Source organism: Protopterus annectens, chromosome 8.part1 (genome assembly GCF_019279795.1).
Source record: "Protopterus annectens isolate FY-2018-M chromosome 8.part1, PAN1.0, whole genome shotgun sequence".
Lineage (NCBI taxonomy): Eukaryota > Metazoa > Chordata > Ceratodontiformes > Protopteridae > Protopterus > Protopterus annectens.
In genome coordinates, this window is record NC_056742.1 from 430,251,709 (window position 1) to 430,270,973 (window position 19,265).

Sequence of the window (19,265 nt, forward strand, 5' to 3'; positions counted from 1 at the left end):
ACATCTGATATTGACATGTACTCTATCAGTTACTGACAGACATCATAAGATCATCATAGTGCAGTACCACAGATATCACAGTAATGATCCTGTGGAATACAGCAGAGATATGACCAATAAATGTGGGCAGTCTGAACACTCTGGTCAGTCCAGACGTATACACAGAACCCCTTAGTGCAAGATGTATGGATCAAGCCTCACAGGTCTATATTATAAGATCGACGTTTGAAAACATCGAAAACCATATTGTCGACACCATATGGTCAATGTCTTCAAACATCGAACTTATATAAACAACAACAAAAAAAAGAAACAAGTACCCTAATGTGTTTAAGTAGGGGGCAAGCCCACCTCACACCCCTGCTACTTAGATATACCAACTTCGAGGCCACACAACTTTGCAGTAAATGGAAATCTCCCCTTACAGAGTATTCCGTTTACATTTTTCGATGTTGTGCACTTTCGCTATTCTCGTGTTGACAATATCAGCTTCCAAAAAATATAATATAGACCTGCCTCACAAAGTGGATGTTTACAGCCATGTAAATGGGGATATAATGAAAATACTGGAATAGATAAGCTCACACAGTTTATGCATTCACACCCTCCTGTCTGTTCTGATGCTTAATAACTGGAGGAGCAGAGGTCACAAGCCCACATACTACCCACTACTTAGTGACATACATCTGTACAGCATCCCGCTGGTTTGTTAGACATACACAACAATTATGGTGGCCTGACAACAGTACAGCTGACAAACATCTGGACATAACATCACACTGGGTAAGTACACTGAACTGCTAGGCATGTCACAAAGCACTGTGCAAACTACAGACAGACTGCCGCAACATTGGCCTACATTTCTTCTGGGGAATACACATGTACCTGAAAATATAGCAGGCTCTACAGGCATGTAACATCATGGAGTAACAGACAACTGTGTGAAAGCGCATACCCACAACTAATCTGAACACAGCCACAGTCACATATGGTAAGCATGCTTAATATTACAGTATATGGACTGTGTGATCAACACCATCCTCATATGTGTAACTCACACAGTAACCCTACATATACTGGGCCAATACACTGTGTATTCTGATGCCTGACTGTGGTATGGGACATGTGTCGGTTTGGCCCTACAAACATGTACGCCAATAGGGTACCATACACTGGAGCAGCATGCAACATCAGATAGAATAGGGCCAAGAACAATGACATCTACCACAGTCTGTACACAGGCCAAGGTACATATTCACAATACACACTCTGTCGACAATCACCATAAGTACACAGACCTCACTACTGTATACACTACAACAGAATGTCCAGGTTTTGTCCTCAACTATAAGCCCTACTATACATAACATGTCTAGCAGTCTGATATCTCACTGGCTTGTTATCAGGCATGATGTCAGTAAATAATGATGTACTGAAGATATGCACCTCTAAATGCATGACATATGTACAAAGGCTGACAGAGTTTTGGCTGGAGGCACAAACACAGGGCCAATATTGATGTGTTGCTGTGATAAACTCATACATTTACTGGTGTAACAGCGTTTGTTGTGACATATATCTTCTGAGGGATATGAAGTCAGTAACTCACATGGCTGTCACCATGTATTGACTGCAATCCTCAGAGTATGCTACTGCATTTCTAAAGATAGGACATATGTGAGTAACACAACACATGTAAGACTCCAAACAGTGGCCAGTCTGCAGATAGCCCTATAGGTGAGAGTTTCCTCAGTCGCATAACACTGTCATGACAGATATTAAATCATGTAGACCAGCCATATCCACACAAACCCTGGTAAACCAACATTACTTCAAATGTAGAAGAGCAAGTTACATTCTGACCTGATGTCTGAAACTTCCACTCCTGTTTGTTGGCCTGTCTCCACAGTGTATGTTGTAAGAGGTATATCCCACTACACTCTGTGATGCTGTTTGCCAAACACCGACATGAAGTCCTGCTCACAGTGAATGAAAACAGCCAGCACTCACATGATGTTCCTAGTTATAGGGGTGTGTTTCCATGCAACTGGTTATGGGAATGCTACCACAGATCAGCTGTTCCACATGCAATCAGCTAGTGGAGAACGTGCACAGGCCATCAGCTGATCATGAGCATCACTTACAAAACACAAACTGCTGCCTAAGCAAAGCAGTTGTAATTTACCACATCCACCAGAGAGGTAGTGAGAGAGACAGACAGAGACAAAGTAAGAAAGGAAGGGTGTAGCAGAGTAAGAGTTAAGGATGTTTGTGTCACACACTTACCAGTATGGAGTTTCAACCCCCTGCCTGACTATGTATTGCTATTACATTTTTATGCAGTTATTGCATGTGCCACAGAGCTTATATGCTGGTGAGCTGTCTAAAGGTATCTTTTAAGGTGAGTGACATCAGCAACAGTGATAAAGGAGTGATAAGGTAAGTGTAGTTCATGTGCCTGTCAACAAAAGCAGGTGTCAAGGAAGACACAACCACACACTTTCAGGGACTCACACACATTATCACAATTGGCAGAGTCAGTATTAGAATTACTAACTAGCTAGTTTGCTACACTACAGTATTACGCAGGTATCACATGTACCACAGAGGTTATCAGGCTGATATATGGGCAAAGGGTATATCAAGGTAACTGACATCAGAAGGCATGCTACAGTAGGGCAATGGGAGGTGTAGTGAGGGTCAATGGCTTTCAAATCTTTAATCTCCACACACACACACACACACACACACACACACACACACACACACACACACACACACACACACACACACACACACACACACACACACACACACACACACACACACACACACACAGATTTGCCAGTACTGACATTCATGGGTTCATTTCTTCAAAAGTGTGTAGTAGCTGACTGTGCCAGAAGGCTGTATAAGGCTAGGCAAAGGGTATACCTTGGCATCAGGCCACATGACAATGGTCTGCAGTGTGACTCAGGGGTGCAGTCCCTGGATTGGCCCACACAGTTGGGTATTGTATTCACCATCCATGTATATGTTCTATATTCCATACAACAGATGGTGTCATGGTTGTACACATGTCCCACATGCATGTTCTGTGACATGTGGAAGTGTACCTTGGGTGTCTGGGGCATGTTGTGTGGACAGACTGTTATCATCTGATGTGGCATTCCCGAGCTCATGTGATGAAAACTGGCCATGGAACTGATGTTGATCCTGCACCTATATTGACAGCATGATACAGGTATTCACTGGAGTTAGTGGCATCTGTCCATACAGGGCATGTGTATAAGGCATGGTATTCCATTTGTGGGTTATATTTGCTGAGTCTACAGTTGTTGCAGACGTCCAGTGGGGAAAACAGCAAAGGACCACTGTAAGCAATTATTTGCCTATTGCAGGGATGGAACAGGGCACCATATCCTCTGTAGTCCATTGCAATCACACTGTGGTTACTATCTGTGGGCAATATCAGGGAACTACCAACATAGTGGTTGTTGCCTAGCCAAGTGTGTTTGTGTATGATAATTGGGTGGATGGTTTTCTCTGGGTAATACAATGGTTGCCTATATTGCTTCCTAATACATAATGTCACATGTAGGGGTATGGATTATCTACACCAGCCTCTCTGCTGTTTGACATCTATTGTCCTTGTAAGGTGGACATTGTAACATATAGTAGGTCCTCAATATAAGAAATTTGCAAAACCCACCCAACAATGAGTCCTGTTATTACACAATCACAGCTACCTCCACACAGTATACTGATGACAAACACACACACACTTGACAGTACTGAGATTCAAACCTCTACCTAGTTATGTATTGCTACTACAGTGTACTGCATTTGTAGCATGTGCCACAGAGCTTATAGGGCTAGTCCTTCCCCAAAGGTGTATTTCAAGGTGAGTGACATCAGCAGGCTTGCCAAAGTAGGGCAATGGACAGTGTAGTGACTGTGACTGGCCTGAAAAGTTTTGATCACACACACACACACACACACACACACACACACACACACACACACACACACACACACACACACACACACACACACACACATACACACACACACACAGTCTCATAGCTGTCATGTCTGGGATTAGAACTCCTACCTAACGAGAACATCACACTATAGCACTACGCAGTTATAGCACATGCCATAGAGCTTATAGGTCTAGCTCTTCCCCAAAGCCCTTCCCCAAAGGTGTATTTCAAGGTGAATGACATCAGCAGGTTTGCCAAAGTAGGGCAATGGAAAATGTAGTGACTGTGAATGGCCTCAAAAGCATTGATCCCTACACAAACAAACAAGCATGCACACACAGAGTTTCACAGTTGCCATGTCTGGGATTAGAACTCCTACCTAACCAGTACATCACACTATAGAATTACACAGTTATAGCACACACCACAGAGCTTACAGGGCTAGTCTTTTCCCAAAGGTGTATTTCAAGGTGAATGACATCAGCAGGCTTGCCAAAGTAGGGCAGTGGACAATGTAGTGACTGTGACTGGCCACAAAACATTGATCCCTTCGCGCACACACACACACACACACACACACACACACACACACACACACACACACACACACACACACACACACACACACACACCTACCTAATTAGTACATCACACTATAAATTATGTGCAGTTACCACAGAGACTATAGGGATACCAACCTTGCCAAAAGGTGTATTTCAAGGTGAATGACATCAGCAGGTAGGGCAGTGGACAATGTAGTGACTGTGACTCACACACAGAGTCTCACAGTTTCCATATCTGGGATTAGAACTCCTACCTAATTAGTACATCACACTATAGCATTATGCAGTTATAGTACATGCTACAGAGCTTACAGGGCTAGCCTTTCTCCAAAGGTGAATTTCAAGATGAATGACATAAGTAGGCTTTCCAATGTAGGGCAATTGAAAGTGTAGTGACTGTGAATGGCCTCAAAAACATTGATCCCTACACATACAAACAAACACACACAGAGTTTCACAGTTGCCATGTTTGGAATTAGAACTCCTACCTAAATAATACATCACACTATAACACTGTGCAGTTATAGCACACGCCACAGAGACTATAGGGCTAACATTTTCCCAAAGTTGTATTTCAAGGTGAATGACATCAGCAGGTTTGCCAAAGTAGGGCAATGGACAGTGTAGTGACTGGCTTGAAAAGCTTTGATCCCACACACAGAAACAAACACACAGTCTCATAACTGCCTTGTCTGGGATTTGAACTCCTACCTAACTAGTACATCACACTATAGCATTACGCAGTTATAGCATGTGCCACAGAGGTTATAGAGTTAGTTTTTCCTCAAAGGTGTATGTCAAGGTGAATGAAATCAGCAGGCTTGCCAAAGTAGGGCAATGGACAGTTTAGTGACTGTGACTGGCCTCAACCTCAAAAGCATTGATCCCTACAAACACACACACACACACACACACACACACACACACACACACACACACACACACACTAAGGACAACGAGGTGTGCAGAGTGTGTATCAATGGGCCATAAACCATTCATCTTTAAGCACACACACAACACTCAGTCACACACAGGTTTACATTTGACAAGAATGTGGATACAACTGCTAGATGAATAATGAGTTGTACAGTCATATTACACAGTTATCCAAAGGATCGCAGACACTATAGTGCTGAGGGTTACCAGAAGCAAATGTCTACAGTGACAGACATTAGCCCATCATTTGGTATTGGCCAATTGGATGTGTGCTGGATGGGACAGGCCTCATAATGGGAAGCTCTTTGTCACTGTCTGTCACTCTCTTCCACACATCTATGTATGTGTATGTTTGGCTTATTATAGTGTGTTGTCCTTGGATATATGTGTGTATTCCTATCTGATGTGTGTGCAAAGCATGACTGGTGTGCAATGTGGAGTGTGTGCACAAACATCTGCGACTGACCGATATGTATAGTCCACTGTTGTTGCCAGACATGGGCTTCATTTCTGTTAAGTGTGGGAGCATGCCCAGTATGACCTTCTGTACTGCATGTGTGAATCCATTCCAGGTAGGTTGTACTCCAGTGCAGGCATTTGTGTTCTACACCTACAGCTAGCAACCTGTTTCTGTAGGATATCTGTAGATCGGTTGACAATATGGGGTCACAATGGGCAAAAGATAGTGGGATACTGTAACTAATTGTGTCTGTGCTGCTTCTGCTACATGGTTTTGGTGTTAACAGAGATATTCAGACATATGTACTGTTTTACATTGTGATGTTTTATGTCATCAACTACTGACAGGTATACATATTTGCTTTCAGTAATTTCATGGGGAACACAAGATGAATGAAGCTGTGTCCAGTATTGTGGTCTGCAGCCTACATATTCATGCACAATCATGCCATTCTGGAGGGGGAGCTGCAGACATCTGCTGATGGGTCTGTGTAAATGGTTCAGCACCTTGGTACTGTGGTTGTTGAGGATCCCATGCTTGTACATCTATCGACGTGACAGTATGGCCATATCCAGCTGTGGCCATACCTCACAGCTGTACAGATTCATACAGGTTAGCCAGAGGCAGGGCTCATATTTCTGGTCATTACCCCTTCACATTGTGGTTTATGAACAGGTTTGTATACACCAATTCCTGTATTTGCAGGAAGGGATAGTATGTGCACACATTTGACTTTCAGACTTCACATACTCCATGGTGTCCATGCTTCTACCCACCCCCCATTATTCTATCCACTTTATAACATTATGCAAGTGATATCTGATAGGTATCCTTATAGTTATCACTTCACCCCAGCAGTATTTAGGGGTTGGTCCACAGTTCATCCAGTAGGACATGGTGGATATGCTACTGGGATTTGTCGACATGGCTTTGCATTTGTGTTTTGTGGACTGTGTTATGTTGTTATTTGGGAGTCCATGAGATAACATACATTGGCAGTATGGGTGAGACACAGGCCTTTAACAGAGAACTGTAGGGCATTTGGCAGTGATGCAGGCCATCTGTAGCAGCCCAGTTGATTGTGTCATTCTTACAGTCCCAGGCTGCAAGCCACTGTATTCTCCTGGGGTAACAGGGTAGGTGTGCAAGGTGTTTACATCAATATTTCTGTCCTTATTGATCCATTGGTGTGGATGCTGGCAGGGTGCTGCTTACAGCTAGGGACACACCTGCATGGACACCTCTTCAGCATGCTGCATCCTGTGGCTATTCCCATACAGAGGTGGGGGTCATATTGTACTCATTCCCTACAGCAGGGTTATAACCTGTGAGGTACTTATGGCTGATGGTGGGGTGAGCTGGGTGCATGTGTTCTATGGAAGCTACTTGCAGCTGACTCACAGATATACGGGTGGCATTCCACTTATGCTGGCTTGTGCAGGGACATCAGCAGTTTCTCAGTACTACATACCTGTGCCTTTTGTGGTCTGCCAGTGTTTGGCCAGACTACATCAGTATTCCATACTACACAGCCAACTAATGTGCTGCTAACCTGTATGTACAATTCCAAAGGTGTGTATATTTGACAGTAATATTTTATACACTCTCTGTCTACAGTACTTCCACCTGTGTACTGTTTGTATGCCTGGGCCCACATTCATGCCATGTCCATCTTTCAGATGGTGACAGATATTACATCTGAATTATTATTATGGATTACTGCTGGGTTGTGTCTTGCTGGGATGCATTGTGTTTGGCACTGCAGTTGTGAGAACTTTGCCCTGTCATCAACAGTACTGGCCACTGGCCACTAGCCACCAGGACCCAACCCTCCATGCCAACATGCTGACCACTTTCACACAATATACAACACACAACAACTTAACACACAGAGCCCTTGATATTGTACACATACACCAATCTATCCTGCTACTTTGGCCAGCTCAGGTAATCTGTGCTCTACTGTTATTATACCTACACATGCATGATACTACATTTCTACATAGGATTGTGGGGGTACCTGACAACTGTATACATTTGCTATGACTGTACTGTTATTTCAGGTACTCTGTTGACTTTCATTTCATTCTGTATTCTGACCTATCATGCAAACTAGAGGCAGATCAGTGTACTACAGTTCTTAGGTTTGACTGACCTACATTTCAGTTTCAGACTTCTTACCCTTTGAAACTAACATCCCACTGCCTGACCTGTTGTAGTCTGTCTGTGTATGTCTGGGGGGGGTTGTTCTCCATAGCCATAAATCAGAAGCCTTAGCACAGCCTTTCGTTGTGTTTGTCTACACCTGTCCTACTGGCTAAGACTGTTGTTAGGTATGTGAGCTTCATTGACATGCATGTGTGTGTCCTATGGACACATATTTGGCCTGCCACATGTCCTGCAATGGGTTTTGTCACTTTGTCTTGTACAGCCTACTATGTTGCCACCAGTATTTGGGATTTCATACTGCCAATATAGGAGTCTACTATCTGCTGCCATCCCATTTAACCCCCTGATTCCCTTACATGCTCACATCCATACCATAGATACAGGTAGCAGAACATACTACTACATTCAGCAATTGATAGCGAGAGTGACATACCTTGTGGCTGTGCCAGTATTGAGGATGGTGCTGGAGGGCTGACTGTGTCAGATGCACATAGTACACTCCCTATACATGGTTAAGCACAGGTAGTGTCATGTTTGGCATCCCTTTTACTGTATGTGTGAGTCAGAGAGAGGTGTCATTCCCTGGGTTCATACTGTGTCAGTGTCTGTGCTATGCCCTGGCTCTTTGCCAAGGCCTGGCCATACTGGGTATGCCTCCTTCTGCCTACAGGGGCAGGCTCGGGTTGTTCCTCCTCTGAGTCACACTGTGTCTGTGCTGGCCTTGGCAATGGTGGGGGACTGTGGGGCCCTGCCCCATGCTGTTCCTGCTGCAGCTGTTTCTGCAGGATCATACTGTGTAGCATGGCACATACAATGACAATCTGAGTACATGTAGCTGGTGAGTACTGCAAGGCTCAACCTGATATGTTCAGGCACAGGAACCGTGACTTGAGCATCCCAAACACATGTTCTATTATGATTCTGGTCTGTGCGTATGCCTCATTATGGAGTTTTTGTTCAGGTGTGTGTGCATTTCTGATGGGTGTCATCAGCCACAGCTCCAGTGCATAACCAGCATCCCCCACTAAGTGGCAATATGGGATGACCCCATTGGAAAATCTCTGGTATAGCTGCGTCATATGCCAGATGTGGGAGGCATGATAGCTTCCAGGGCTGCCAGCACACACATTCATGATAATGCCCTGGGCATCGCACAAGACCTGTCAGTTGATGTAGTTAACCCTTATGGTTTATGTAGACTCTACCCTGCTTGCTGGGTGGTGCTTTGATGAGTATGTGCGTGCAGCCTATAGCACCCACTACCTCAGGGTGTTCTGCTATTTGGTGGAAGAGATGCATATTGTTGATCAACGCCTCACGGGTGTTGAGAAAATATATGTGCTCATCAGCATGTGCTGACACGGCATCCAGGAACTGATGGAATACCCTGGATGCTGATGTCTGTGAGATCCCCATGATATCCCCAGTTGGCCTTTGGAAGGTACCTGTGGCTAGTATTCTTAAGCCTACACATACCTTGGTATTCACTGGGATGGGTTCCCCTCTGTTAGTTCTGTGTGTAAGATGTGGCCAGCACAGCTCAACAATTTGCTGTAGGAGGTCCCTGTGCACCCTATAGCACTCCACTATCTCCAGCTCATCTAGCCCCTGGTAGGTTACCCTGGGTCCGTACAGTTTTCTCCTTCTCTTCACTGTGGGTTGGTCATCAACATTGTCATCCTCACCACCCTAAGCCTCATCCACATGTTGATTTATGAGAGCAAAAGCAGCCCCTATCATTTTGTTGCTTTTGTTAGGTAAAATTTTCCAGTTTGTGTACACTAGTGGTGTATGGTTTGTAAGAAAAAACAGAGGGAAAGGTGTTTGCATAGTATATAGTAGTGTGCTGGGCTGGGCTGCTGCCTATGTAATTGGCTGATTCTGATACATTTCACATGCCAGCTATGCTAGCTCCCCTTGATTACCTTCCTACTGCTGTTTTCCCTTCCCATTGCCTTCATGTTTAAGCTCAGAGGTGCACCGCACAAGCCCACTGCTCAGATGTGATTGGAGCTATTATTTCCTGGTTTAATTATTTTTTTTTTTTGTTTGTTTAAAACCTGGTGCATGGCCCGCACACCTGTTTAGGCAATGAAACACTGCTAGGCAGTTTCATACATACCCTCTTCCTTAGCTCTGCTAAGCTAAGGGCAAACCTGAGCCACAGAGCTGAAATAAGCTTATAGTATGCCTGACGCAGCCCTCTATGATGTCAGCTAACTCTTAGGCTTGCACCATGGTTTTCCTGCACCTACACGGTTGGATGCTGGGTAGCAATGAGGGGAAATCTGTGATTCAATATCATTCCCCTCATCTGGATAGAATTGACTGCTAATACCTAGTTACAAGTCTAACACTGAGCCTTCCCCCTTAGCAAGCACTATTCAGTGGCCTTGTTGTCTTCTGCCTGCCATTGACTATAATGGCAAAATTGTGATTTTGCCTAAAAAGCTTTTTTCAAGGTTTTATTTTTATTTTTGGGCAGATCCTATTTGCGCCCCATTGCCCTACACTTAAACGGCAAAAATCAGCCCAAAAAAGTTATTTTTTGATATTTTGAACCTATTTTCCATGCCAATAGCCATATATTTGGCCATTGGCATGTCTTCCACATTATATACACCCTTTATTTGGAGCTGTCATGGCTTCGATTTGTAGCTTGCAGAAATGTACTCAGTTACTAGCCGAATACATTTCTGCAGGTTACACTACTCCTGCATGGATGGCTGCCAGCTTCCTGGATTGCTAATTCACCTCATTTGCAAGGTTTTTACCTGCAAATGGGGTAATTAGCAAGCAGGAGCTGTGTCAGTGCAGAAATAGTGCAGGAGTGCACGTGCACGTGCTGGGAGCTTGTTCCTGGATCTCTCGGCAGCCATATTGCCTCCAGCAGATCTTGCACTATTCCTGCATTCCGTGCAGAGATTGCTGAATCCCGGGGTACATTTTCATCAAAAAGGAAAGAGAATTAAATGTTTTAATTATTTCATTTCTGCTTAAATATTTATGATGCAATTATAGTGGCCTGTGTGGTGATACTACTTTGCACTTCACTGGTATGTTCCATCTGTTTGCATTTCTTACCCCCGGACTCTCAAAAGCTTGCACAGTGTGCATGATGAGTGTAAGATGAAAATTTGCCAATATGGCGGCTGAACAATTCACATACGTGCACGTTTGATGTGCGTGAGCGCTGTAGCACTAGTGCTGCACGTTCCCAGCCCTGTATGCAAATCACCTTATTCGCAGGTGAAAAACATGCAAATGAGGTAAATCTGCCATCCAGGAAGCAGGAATCAGGGAGAGCAGGTCTAGCGTAATATGTAGAAATGTACTCAGTTAGTAACTGAGTACGGTACTGCAAACTCCAAAAATATGACAGCTCCAAATAAAGGCTGCATATCATTGAGGAAGCATGCCAATGGCCAAGTAGAAGGTCACTGGCATTGCAAACAATGCCAAATGTACAAAATACAACTTTTATAATATGTCCTCCTTTCACGGCCGTTGAGGCATAGGGCAGCGGCGCACAAATGGGACCAGTGGGAAATAAGAAAATAAACCTAAAAAAAGCTGTCTAACTAAAAGCAGTGTTACCCATGCAAGTCAATGGCAGGCAAAGGACAACCTGGCTAGTGAGTAGTGGTTGCTAAAGGGGGAGGTACAGTGTGACACATGTAACTATGCATTAGCAGGCAATTCTATGCAAATGAGGGGAAGGATAGTGAATCCCGGTTTTCCCCAGCATGTGAGGCAGGTCCCAACAGTGTATGAGTATGAATAGCTGACTGCAAGACTAGGAGGTAGGTGACATCATGTATGGGAGTGTCAGGCATACTGTCAGTGGATTGGAGCCCTGTGGTTCGGGGTTGCATCCAGCTTAGCACAGCAAAGCCAGGGGGTGTGTCTAAACCTGCCCAGCATGTATGAAAAAGTGTAAGCGGGTGTGCGTGCCGTGCAACAGGATCTACAAAAAGATAAAGGAAGTGAACCCATTAAATAGCAGCAGTGTGCACACTGAAGTACACCGATTGCACGGTGCGCACCTGGCATGAATCAGAAGGGCAATGGGAAGGGAAAGCAGCAATAGGAAGTTAATCAAGGGGTACTAGGTTCGCTGCCAGGTAAAATGTATCGGAACCAGCCAATTACACAGGCAGCAGTCCAGCCCAGCCCAGAACGTCACTATAAACTATGCAAACACCTTCCCCTCTATGTTTTCCCACACCCTACACCACCGGTGTAAACAAGCGGGGAACTTTTAACACTCACAACAGCAAAATGTTAGGGGCTGCAATAGCTATCATACAACTTGTGGAAGAGGCTGAGGGTGGTGAGGATGGGAATGCTGCCGAACAACCCACAGTGAGGAGACGGAGAAGAGTGTACAGACCCAGGGTAACCTACCAAGGGCGAAATGAGCTGGAGATAGTTGAGCACTATAGAATGGACAGGGACTTCCTACAGCAGATTGTTGAGCTAAGCCGGCCACATCTGACACACAGAACTAACAGAGGGGAACCCATCCCAATGGAAATGAAGGTATGTGTTGGCCTAAGAATACTAGCTACAGGTACCTACCAAAGACCAACTGGGGATACGATGGGGATCTCACAGGCATCAGCTTCTTGGGTACTCCAACAGTTCCTGGATGCCATGGCAGCACATGTCGTTGAGCACATATATTTCCCCCTCAACCATGAGGTGTTGGCCAGCAGTATGCATCTCTTCCAGCAAACAGCAGACTACCCTGAGGTAGTGGGTGCAATAGACTGCACGCACATATGCATCAAAGCACCACCCAGTGAGCAGGGTAGGGCCTACATCAACCGCAAGGGCTTCCCCTCCATCAACTGCCGGGTCGTGTGTGATGCCCAGGGCATAATACTGAACGTGTGTGCTGGCTGCCCTGGAAGTTGTTACAATTCACCCATCTGGCATCTGACGCAGCTGTACCAGAAATTTGCCAATGGGGACATCCCACACGGTCACCTAGTGTGGGCTGCTGGATACGCACTGGAGCCATGGCTGATGTCACCCATCAGAAACACACACACACCTGAACAAGAACTCCATAATGAGGGACACGCACAAACAAGAATCATAATAGAGCATGTGTTTGGGATGAGCAAGTCACAGTTCCAGTGCCTGGACACATCCGGTGGAGCCTTGCAGTACTCCCCAAGTACATGTACCCAAATCATCCTTGTATGTGCCATGCTACACAATATGATCCTGTGGAAACAGCTAAAACAGGAGCAGCAAGGGTCAGGGCCACATACCCCCCACCAATGCCAAGGCCTGCACAGGCACTGAGTGACTTGGAGGAAGAACAACCTGAGCCTGCCACAGTAAGCAGAAGGAGGCATGCCCATTTTGCCCTGGCCCTGGCAAAGAGGCAATACATAGCACATACACTGACACGGGAGGGACCCAGGGAATAGCACCTCTCTCTGACTCTCACAAACAGTAAAAGGGATGCCAAACATTACACTACCTGTGCCTAACCATGCATAGGCAGTGTACTATGTGCATCCAACATAGGCAGCCCTGCAGCATCACCTGCAATACTTGGGCACCCACAAGATAAGGGACTCGCACATGCCAGTCAGGAGGGGGGTCACATACCCAACAACAGTCACAACCAGCAGGACAGGTGTAGACAAACACAAACAAATGCCGTACTATGACCTCTGAATGAGGGGTATGGGTGACCCCCACCCAGGCTTACATGGACAGACTACAGCAGGCCAGGTAGTGGGATGTCAGTTGTGACAGCTAGGAAGTCAGAAACTAATGTGTATCCAATCAAAAGATAAGAACGGTAGTACACCGCTATGGCATAGCCAGCACGATAGGTAAGACTACTGACTGAAATGGACTACAGGACATACAAGTACAGTCCTAGCAAATGTGTACAACTGTCAGGTGTGCCCCCAACCCCACATAGAAATATAGTAACAGTCAGGTGAGCCCCCCCAATCCTATGTAGAAACATAGAAATAGTCAGGTGTACCCCCAGCTATGCAGACATGTTGCAACAGTCAATGCCAAATGATTGGCGGATACCCTGCAGACACAGCATGCAACTGTTGGTGTACAACACAAAGGTCAGCTGTGCAGTACAAACCACTGGACATGCTCCACACATGCAAAACAGATGGCCTTACTGGGCATGCTCACACACTAAGAGAAATGAAGGCAATATCAGTCATCAACATACTGAAAGGTCATACTGGGCACGATCACACACTTAAAAACATGAAGGCCATGTATGCAAACACCAGTGGACCAGACATATCCAGCGGTTGCAATTGTTACTGCAGACACATGTCAGTATGCACCACTCATGCCTTGCACACACAGTGGATAGGACTACAGACATATATGTAAGTACAACACACCATAATATACCAAAGGTAGATGGATACAGATGTGTGGAAGAGGGTGACCGTGACTAGGAGCCATCCATGCCTGTCCCACTGAGCACACAGCCAAGGGGCCCCAAACACATCAGGTGCAGATGTCACACACTGCAGTTAATAGTGACCAGTACCTGTCAGCACCACAGACTATGTGGTCCATGTACCAGCTGCATGACATTGCTGTACAAGGACGTAGTCAACTAGTTGCCCTATACATGCACCTGTGACATATGACCCCATATGTGGTCGCCTGTGGCGTGTCACCTCTACATGAATGGTGTATGGGCCATGCACACACTGGCCACCCCATAGCAGTACCCTGACAAGCCTGCTGAGGTTATCCAATGTGAAATACACCTTTGGGAGAGTTGTAGGCCAGTAATTTCCATGGCAAATCCCATAACTACGTACTGCTGTAGTGTGATTGACTAGCTAGGTAGGAGTTATAACCCCAAACATGGCAACTGTGTGTGTGAGTGTGTGTCACTGTTCGTGTGTGTGTGTCTGACTCTCACGGACTGTGTAGAGAACAATGCCTTTTAGGCTACTCACACCCCTTAATATTCACATACCCTACTTTGACAAGGCTGCTGATGACACCCACCTAGAAATACACCCCTGGAAAAGCTGTAGCCCAGTAATCTCTGTCGCATATGCTGAAACTGCGTATTGCTGTAGTCTGATAATGAAGTTAGGTAGGAGTTCAAACCCCAGATGTGACAACTGTGTGTGTGTGTGAATCTGTGTGTGCATGTCAGTCTGTCACTGACTGTGTAGAGAACAATGCTTTTTAGGCTACTCACACCCCTTACAAGTGGAAAACCCATCTTTGGCAAGGCTGCTGATGTTACACAACATGAAATATACCTTTGGGATGATAATACCCCAGTAATCTCGATAGCACATCCCATAACATTGTAAGGCCATAATGTGATTAAGGACTTAGTTGGGATTTCTAACCCTGACCTGCCAACTGTGTGTGCATGCGTGCATGTCTGACTGTGTAGAGAGCAATGCTTTTAGGGTACTCACACCCCTCACATTTCACATACCCACCTTTGGCAAGGCTGCCATTGTCATGCACCTAGAAATACACCTCTGGGGAGATTGTAGACCAGTAATTACTGTAGCACGTCCTGTAACTCCATGTTGCTGTATTGTGAATTAGAAGCATGGTTGGGTTCCATCCCCACACATGGCAGTTCTGGATGTATTGTGTTTGTCACTGTCTGTGTAGGGAGCAATGCATTTTAGGCTAGTCTCTGGCAGTCAATTCAAATGCCTGACTTTGGTAATCCTGCTGATGTCAGTCAGTGTGAAATATACTTTTGGGCAAGGACTGCTCCAGTTATATCCATGGCGCGTACTATAACTGCATAGTGCTGTAGTGTAATACACTAGTTAGGTAGGGGTTCTACTCCCAAACATGACAGGTGTGTGTGTGACTGTGTGTTTGTATCCCGTATCCTGTGTAGAGGTGGTTGTGACTGTGTGACATCTGTGGCAATGTGGCGTAGGTTTTGTATATTTCTTATATGGTGGCCATACTATATATCACAATGTCCACTATACAGGGATAACACATGTGATATGGCTGAGAGGCTGGGGTGCAGAGCCATACCCAGATATGTGACATCAAGGCCAGGCAATCACAGTTAGCAACCCCAGTATTACCCAGAGCACACTCACACCCCATGTGTCATACACACACTCATGCCTAGGTAACAGCCAATATGTGGGTAGTACACTGCATATTAGCCACTGATGTAACTATGGAGTGACAGTGGTGGGCCACAGAGGGCATGACACCCAGTCCATCTGTCCAATGTGCATATACGTGCAGACAATGCACCTCCCCCATGTTCCCCAATGGACAACTGCACCACCTGTGGTGCCATCACATGTGACCCATAATGGACATACCATGCCTGACAACATACCCGTATGGACAGATGCTACTGACACTAAGAAATGCTAATAGCATGCACTCGATGTAGGTGCAGGGTAAAGCTGCTGGCCATTACCAGCTCCCGCCACAGGTGGCCAGGACTGGCACATCTGATGATAATCTGTGTTCACAACATGGGCTGGACACCCCAGGTACAGTTCCGCATAACACTTCACATGCATGTGGGAGGTGTGCACATCCCAGACGCCATCCATGTCATAGATGAAGGAACACAGACAGGGCAAGTGATGCACAGCATTGCCCACACACAGTAGTCACCCAGGTAACTGAATGAGGGATATAATGCCCGCCTGTATGGGCAAATGCAGACACTACATCCCTGAGCCACAATGCAGACCATCATCATGTAGACTGATACCAAGGTACACCCATCACCTAGCCTTGGACAGCCATCAGGTGCAGTCGAACACCACACACCTGTGCAGATATGCACCATGCATGTCAGTAGTGGCACACTATGTGTTTTTGTGTGTGTTGCATGCTGCAGATGTTCACATCCACACTCCCTACAACCCCCATGGGCATACTGCAACATGCTGTCTGATGTCAGACACCTTCCCATACCCTTTGCTCGTACAGCCCCCTGTATGACTTGTGTGGTGCATGGGATACCTGCACAGTGATGTGATGTGGCAATCCCAGAACCAATGAGTTGTACACCTGGCCCTGCCATGTGTGTCAGTGTGTGTGTGTCTTTGTGAGAGTGTGGCTGTGTTGACACTGGCACCTGTTCATGCTGACAGGCACGTGTATGTCACCTACAGTACAGCTAATGTATCCCTGTTGCAGATGTCACTCACCATCACATATATGTTCAGAGTGCTCCACAACAGATAACCCATGTGTCACATCCAATAATTGCAGCGAACTGTGCAAGCACTACATAGTTGTCAGGGGCTTGATACCCTGTGCTGCTAGGTGTGTGACAAAAACATGCTTCAGTTTTTCCCTTCAACCCCTCCCTGACACGTATTTGCTCTGTCTGCATCCCCCACCCCCTCTCAGGTGGATGTGGAAACCTACACCTGCTTTGCTTAGGCAGCAGCATGTGCAATATAAGTAATGCTCGTGATCAGCTGATGGCCTCTGTATGAATCCCAACCTTCCCCTAGCTGATTACATGTGAAACAGCTGTGGTAACATTCCCAATCCCATAGTCAATTGTATGGAAACACACTCCAATACCTGGGAACATCATGGTGGTGTTTGCAATTTTCACCCACTGTGAGCAGGAACTAGATCTGCCGTGTGCCAAACAGCATCTCAGATGGATTGTGGTGTACCTCTAACAACATACACTGTGGAAACAGTGCAACAAACAGGAGGTGGATGTGCCTGACCTGACTACAGACTGTAAGTGCTACTATACTGCATTTGGAGTAATGTTGCTTTCACAGTGTTTGTGCAGATATGGCTGTTGTATATGTCTCAATAGCTGCCATGTCAGTTCCATGTTGATGGAATCTCCATCTGCAGGGTCATCTGCAGCCCGGGCAGTGTTGTGTCTGTGGTTCCATGTGTCACCCACAGAGCATCTAGCTATCGACTGCTGAAGGTAGTGTGAGGATTGCAGTCAGTAGATGGAGAAAGCTGTTGTAGTCACAGACATTATATCCCTTAAATGACATATGTTGCAACAACCCTGTAACAACAGTAAATGTATGTGGTTATCACAGCAACATGTCAATATTGGCCCTATGTATGTGCACCCAGCCACACCTCTGTCAACCTTTGTACATATGCTGTGCATGAAGTGGTGCATATATGCTGCACACCATACTTTGTGGCATCATATCTTAGAACAAGCCACTAATATATCTGACTGCTACACATGTTATGTACAGTAGAGGTTAAATTACATGACATTACCTGCACATTCTGTGGATGTTCGTACAGTACTGAGGTCTGTGTACCGATGGTAAATGTTGACTGTGTGTGTAGTGTTGATATGTACCTTAGCCTGTGTACAGACTATGGTAGATGACATTGTTCTAGTTCCCCTACTATCAGATGTTACATGCTGCCCCACTGTATGGTACTGTAGTGGCGTACATGTTTGTGGGGCTATAAACACATGTCCCATACCACAGACAGCCACCAGACCAAAATGTGTGGCAGGCCAGTATATGTAGGGTCAATTTGCAAGTGGCACATATGAGGATGGTGTCGAACACATAGTCCAGATACTGTAATACCATGCAAGCTAACCATATGTGGCTGCGGCTGTGTTCACATTGGTTGTGGATATACACTGTCACACAGGTGTATCTTACCCTGTGCTGTGACATGCCTGTTGAGACTGCTTTATATGCAGGTAAATGTGCATTCCCCCTTGGGAGGTGTAGGCCAATATTGAGCCAGTCTGCCTGCAGCCTGCACAGTGCATTGTGACATGCCTAGCAGCTGAGTGTACCTACCCATTGGGATGTCATGTGCAGATACTAGCCAGATGTCCCGCTGCCAGGCCTCCCCTAACAGTCATATATGTCAGACAGGGCAGTGGGATGCAGTGCAGATGTATTCAATACCTATTGTGTAGTATGTGGCCATGGCACCCCTGTACAAGCGGTCATACTGTTACAGGCCAGGCAGGGGTGTGTGAATGCATGACCTATGGTGGACATCATATACCAGTCGTTATGTGTTATACCCATCTACATGGCCATCCACATCCATATTGTCAAGCGTGGTACACATGTGTAGCACTAAGGGCTTATGTGTATACCTCTGGACTGTACAAACTGTGTCAGACCCTCC